Here is an 8,040-nt window from a genome sequence, read left to right on the forward strand (position 1 = left end):
AGCTCGGTGTTGCACTCATTAGTGTGACTTTCCGATAAAGTTTCAGTTCTCAAGTTTGAAAAGCAGCCCTTTCATTCCTGATCGATCTTCTCTCAGTTCGTCTCTCAGACTGAGACGCTTAACTTCATTTCCATTCCCATCTCCAGAGAGAGATCCAATGACACTCTTCACCACACTTCACTCACATGCCCATAGACCTCCATATCCCACAGAGATGCCTTCACCTCACACACACACACACACACACACACACACACACACACACACACACACACACACCAAAGATCTATCAGTAAATATTATTCACTACCCACAATCCAATCTATCTAATCTAATTTCCCTTTATCCCTGGACCTGCTGTTCACATGACAAACAAGGAATCATCAGAATATTTCTAGATGTTCAGATCTTCATAGTCCTGTTTTATACCCAAAGACGACGTTTTCTTCTGGACCATGTTCAGTGTGTGTTTCAGCACAGGATTGACGTTCCTCCTAAAGCTATTAGGACATATAATATAAAAGTTCTTCACCTAAATCTTTCTACACAATTGTGGAGGACTTCTCTAGATGAAGGAGGACACACATGGATTTATCCTTTGAACTAGGAGACCCAAACCTCCACTAAGATCTGCTTTCCATGGGTTGGAAGATGTGAAAGAACATCAGTACCTGTATCTTACTAACACCCTTGTAGCAGAATAAATCTCCATAAAAATCTAGTGCAACTTCTTCCCAGAAAAGTGGAGCTCAATATAACAGCAAATGGAGAAACCAAACTTCTGCTCAGGTGCCCACAAACCTTTGCGTAAATTTCCCAGGACGTGAATTTACTTCAGTACCTTAATGAATGGCATTCATTAAACATCAGTCATTTTGTCATCAAATACACACACACACACACACACACACACACACACACACACACACACACACACACACACACACACACACACACACACACACAGACACCTTGATTTCGCTTTTACAAGGTTACTTCACTTCCTCAAACCTCCAAAAAAAAACACCTATAATGAAACAGGCACCAAAATATGTTCCTCTCTCGAAACACCTGCAATCACATGCTAGCACCACGCGTATGCATGTGCGTGCGTGTGTGCGTGCGTGTGCGCGTGTGTGCGTGCGTGGCGTGTGTGTGTATGAGAGATTATTTGCAGTAAATAATTCCATTAGTCTATTAAAGGTCGCATCCTGGACTACATCATTCACTCACACACACACACACACACAGAGAGACAAAACCGGAGAGGTTTTTCCCCCAGTTTAACGGAAGTGTGTAGATGTGAACAAAATGAGTGTGTTTCCCAACACACACACACACACACACACACTTCTAAATCCGATCATTGAGTTCAATTATTAACACTATTAAAACGCTTAAACACTGAGGTGTGTATGTGTGTGTGTGTGTGTGTGTGTGTGTGTGTGTGTGTGTGTGTAAGACTGAGTCTACTATCTATTATATAGAAATGTAACACCTACAGCAGAAGGTCAATAAGAAGCTTAACCGTGTCAGTGTTTCCAGCAGAGGAGTAAAAGTCCACACCTCCTTCCCTCAGTAGAAGTGCAGCTCCTGATGTTTTATAAAAACTTATTGGTGTGAGATGATATGGTTCCATATATATGATATGGTTCAGAAAACGTGCTACATCGTTATTAATATGCTTGACTGCATGCTGTGTGTGTTGACGGATCGACTCTGTTGTTGTTTTCTTGAAGTTTAAATAAGAAATCAATAAACTATAATTAAAAACACAATCTATATAATCACACAGATTAAATATAATCACACACACTATATATAACCACACACGCTATATAATCACACGCACTCTTTATAATCACACAAACACTATATAACCACACACGCTATATAATCACACACACTATATAATCACACACACTGTATATAATCACACTATATATAACCACACACGCTATATAATCACACGCACTCTTTATAATCACACAAACACTATATAACCACACACGCTATATAATCACACGCACTCTTTATAATCACACAAACACTATATAACCACACACGCTATATAATCACACACACTATATAATCACACACACTGTATATAATCACACACACTGTATATAATCACACACTATATATAACCACACACGCTATATAAATCACAAACACGCTATATAATCACACACACTGTATATAATCACACACGCTATATAACCACACACGCTATATAATATCACACACACTCTATATATCACACACACTCTATATAATATCACACACACTCTATATAATATCACACACACTCTATATAATCACACACGCTATATAACCACACACACTATATAATCACACACACTATATAATCACACACACTATATATAACCACACGTGCTATATAATCACACACACTATATTTAACCACACACGCTATATAATCACACACACTATATAATCACACACACTATATATAATCACACACACTATATATAACCACACACGCTATATAATCACACGCACTCTTTATAATCACACAAACACTATATAACCACACACGCTATATAATCACACACACTATATAATCACACACACTGTATATAATCACACACTATATATAACCACACACGCTATATAAATCACAAACACGCTATATAATCACACACTATATAACCACACACGCTATATAATATCACACACACTCTATATAATCACACACACTATATAACCACACACACACTCTTTATAATCACACACACTCTATATAATCACACACACGCTATATAATCACACACACGCTATATAATCACACACACGCTATATAATCACACACACACACGCTATATATAATCACACACTATATATAACCACACACGCTATATAATAACACACACTCTTTATAATCACACAAACACTATATAATCACACACACGCTATATAATCACACACACGCTATATAATCACACACACTGTATATAATCACACACACTGTATATAATCACACACTATATATAACCCACACACACTGTATATAAATCACACACACTGTATATAACCACACACGCTATATAATCACACACGCTATATAATATCACACACACTCTATATAATATCACACACACTCTATATAATATCACACACGCTATATAACCACACACACTATATAACCACACACACACTCTTTATAATCACACACACTATATAATCACACACACTCTATATATTAACACACACTATATAACCACACACACTCTATATAATATCACACACGCTATATAATCATACACACTCTATATAATCACACACACACTCTATATAATCACACACACACTCTATATAATCACACACGCTTTATAATCACACACACGCTATATAATCATACACACTCTATATAATCACACACACACTCTATATAATCACACACGCTTTATAATCACACACACGCTATATAATCATACACACTCTTATAATCAATCACACACTATATAATCACACACACTCTATATAATCACACACTGTATATAATCACACTGTATATAATCACACACGCTATATAATCACACACGCTATATAATCACACACTATATATAATCACACTATATATAATCACACACACTATATATAATCACACACACTATATATAATCACACACTGTATATAAATCACACACGCTATATAAACACACACGCTATATAATCACACACGCTATATAATCACACACTATATAAATCACACACTATATAAATCACACACACTACATATAATCACACACACTATATAATCACACACACTATATAATCACACACACTATATAATCACACACACTATATAATCACACACACTGTATATAGTCACAGACACAATATATAATCACACACACTATATAATCACACACTATATATATAAAATTACACACACTATATATAATCACACACACGATATATAATCACACACATGATATATAATCACACACTATATATATATAATTACACACACTATATAATCACACACACTGTATATAATCACACACACGATATATAATCACACACTATATATAATCACACACACGATATATAATCACCCACTATATATATAATTACACACACTATATATAATCACACACACTGTATATAATCACACACACAATATATAATCACACACACAATATATAATCACACACTGTATATAATCACACACTGTATATAATCACACACACTATATATATATATAATTACACACACTATATAATCACACACACTTTATATAATCACACACACAATATATAATCACACACTATATATATATATCTATATATATATATATATATATATATATATATATATAATTACACACACTGTATATAATCACACACACTGTATATGATCACACACACTGTATATGATCACACACGATATATAATCACACACACTGTATATAATCACACACACGATATATGATCACACACGATATATAATCACACACACTGTATATAATCACACACACTGTATATAATCACACACACTGTATATAATCACACACACTGTATATAATCACACACGATATAATCACACACGATATAATCACACACGATATAATCACACACACTGTATATAATCACACACACTGTATATAATCACACACACTATATAATCACGACATATTTTTCATAACATTCCAACCTTTACACTCACATGTAGTGGGAGAGAAATATATACACGTACAGAAAGACAAACAGACAGACAGAGAGAAAGAGAGACAGACAGATACAGATGGACAGAGAGACAGACAGAAAGAGGGATAAAGTACAGACAGATTGAGAGACTGAGAGACAGATACAGTTCCTGGCATGTTCCTAACACACGTGGCATCAAGGACATCAGAAAGCAATTAGTTTAAAACATTAAAAGCACACACATATAGTCTAACACACTACTACACAAACACTGCACAATGTTACAAACTCACTCTACACAGTCTATACACACGTTATACACAGCTACACAACACTATACACACACTTATACCACGTTATACACACCTACACAACACTATACACACACATTATACACAGCTACACAACACTATACACACACTTATACCACGTTATACACACCTACACAAAACTATACACACACACACACGTTATACACACCTACACAACACTATACACACACATTATACACACCTACAGAACACTATACACACACATTATACACACCTACACAACACTATACACACACTTATACAACGTTATCCACACCTACACAAAACTATACACACACGTTATACACACCTACACAACACTATACACACACACACACACACACACACGTGTTATACACACCTACACAACACTATACACACACATTATACACACCAACACAACACTATACACACGTTATACAACACCTACACAACACGACGCACACTTGTACACAACGTTATACACACCTACACAACACTCTACACACAAGTTATACACACCTACACAACACTATACACACACATTATACACACCTACAGAACACTATACACACACATTATACACACCTACACAACACTATACACACACATTATACACACCTCACAACACTATACACACACTTATACAACGTTATCCACACCTACACAAAACTATACACACGTTATACACACCTACACAACACTATACACACACACACACACACACGTGTTATACACACCTACACAACACTATACACACACATTATACACACCAACACAACACTATACACACGTTATACACACCTACACAACACGCCGCACACTTGTACACAACGTTATACACACCTACACAACACTCTACACACAAGTTATACACACCTACACAACACTCTACACACACGTTATACACACCTACACAACACTCTACACACAAATGTGTTATACACACCTACACAACACTCTACACACACATGTGTTATACACAACTACACAATACTGCACACACTTATGCAATGTTATACACACCTACACAACACTATACACACACGTTATACACACCTACACAACACTATACACACACATGTTATACACACCTACACAACACTATACACACGTTCTACACACCTACACCAAACCCACACACTTGTACACCTACACAACACTATACACACACGTTATACACACCTACACAACACTATACACACACATTATACACACCTACACAACACTATACACACCTACACAACACCCCGCACACTTGTACACAACGTTATACACACCTACACAACACTAAACACACACGTTATACACACCTACACAACACTCTACACACATACGTTATACACACCTACACAACACTCTACACACACACATGTTATACACACCCACACAATACTACACACACTTATACAATGTTATACACACCTACACAACACTATACACACACATTATACACACCTACACAACACTATACACACGTTATACACACCTACACAACACCCTGCACACTTGTACACAACGTTATACACACCTACACAACACTCTACAAACACTTATACAATGTTATACACACCTACACAACACTATACACACACGTTATACACTCCTACACAACACTATACACACAGATGTTATACACACCTACACAACACCCCGCACACTTGTACACAACGTTATACACACCTACACAACACTCTACACACACGTTATTCACACCTACACAACACTATACACACAGATGTTATACACACCTACACAACACCCCGCACACTTGTACACAATGTTATACACACCTACACAACACTCTACACACACGTAATGCACACCTACACAACCCTATAAACACACGTTATACACACCTACACAACACTCTAGACACACTTATACGTTAAACACACCTACACAACACTCTACATTCTTACACAACGTTATACACACCTACACAACACTATACACACACGTTATACACACCTACACAACACCCCACACACTTGTACACAACGTTATACACACCTACACAACACTATACACACACGTTATACACACCTACACAACACCCCACACACTTGTACAAACGTTATACACACCTACACAACACTCTACACACACTTATACAATGTTATACACACCTACACAACACTCTACACACACTTATACAATGTTATACACACCTACACAACACTCTACACAAACAATGCTAGACAGACATACAGACAAGTAGACAGATGAAGTATTTTGCTCCCACAGCTGGATTCTGACATCAGCAGTTACTCCTTTTTCATATATCTTTACACACACACACACACACACACACACACACACACACACACACACATTCTCTCTCTCTCTCTCTCTCTCTCTCTCTCTCTCTCTCTCTCTCTCTTTCTCACACACACACACACACACACACACACACACACACACACACACACACACACACACTGTAGAGGTATTCGTGTATAATATTTAAACTTGATTTATCTCTAATAATCTCATAGTTAGACGACGCAATCCAGATGTGATGGCACGCGCTCCTCAAACACACACACACACACACACACACACACAATTAACATAAAACACATTTGAAATTTTTTTTTTTTTTTACTTTTTTTTACCTTCTAAAGTTCCGTCGCTTTCATCCTGCCGCTGCACGCGCCCTAATCCTCAATAAGCGCGCTCTACCCGACACTGAGCGCTGCGTGTGTGTGTGTGAGACAGATAGAGAAACAGGAGTGTGAGAAGTAACCAATCATTATGAGTTTAGGGGATTCAGCCGCTTTTTTATTGAGCCAATAGAAATTCGGGATAAAACGATGGGCGGAGCTTCAGGAAAAGCAGCCAACAAATGACGCACTTCAACTTCCAGTAAAAAAAACAAAACATCATGATAGATGTGTGTGTGTGTGTGTGTGTGTGTGTGTGTGTGTGTGTGTGTGTGTGTGTGTGTGAATGAGGGAGTGAGTGTGAATGAGTGAGTGTGTGTGTGTGTGTGTGTGTGTGTGTGTGTGTGTGAAAGAGAGAGTGAGTGTGTGAGTGTGTGTGTGTATGTGTGTGTGTGTGAAAGAGAGAGTGAGT

General features: G+C 37.0%; 2 protein-coding genes across 4 annotated transcripts in view; one reads left to right on the forward strand and one right to left on the reverse strand.

Moving 5' to 3' along the window:
- Positions 1 to 7,716, reverse strand: part of LOC310721698 (tyrosine-protein kinase Fyn-like) — a 15,974-nt gene extending 8,258 nt beyond the window's left edge. For 2 of the 3 annotated variants that reach the window (XM_083533602.1, XM_083533604.1), the window contains exon 1: positions 7,581 to 7,716. The gene's annotated coding sequence lies outside the window, so the exon portion shown is untranslated. The remainder of the gene's footprint in view (positions 1 to 7,580) is intronic. The other variant, XM_083533603.1, reaches the window with a different exon arrangement.
- Positions 7,717 to 7,771: 55 nt separating this feature from the next.
- The window catches only part of LOC310721700 (usherin), a 2,216-nt gene continuing 1,947 nt past the window's right edge, over positions 7,772 to 8,040 (forward strand). Inside the window, exon 1 of the mRNA XM_083533609.1 lies at positions 7,772 to 7,830. The gene's annotated coding sequence lies outside the window, so the exon portion shown is untranslated. The remainder of the gene's footprint in view (positions 7,831 to 8,040) is intronic.

The sequence above is a fragment of the Silurus aristotelis genome, assembly GCF_946808225.1.
Source record: "Silurus aristotelis genome assembly, chromosome: 28".
Lineage (NCBI taxonomy): Eukaryota > Metazoa > Chordata > Actinopteri > Siluriformes > Siluridae > Silurus > Silurus aristotelis.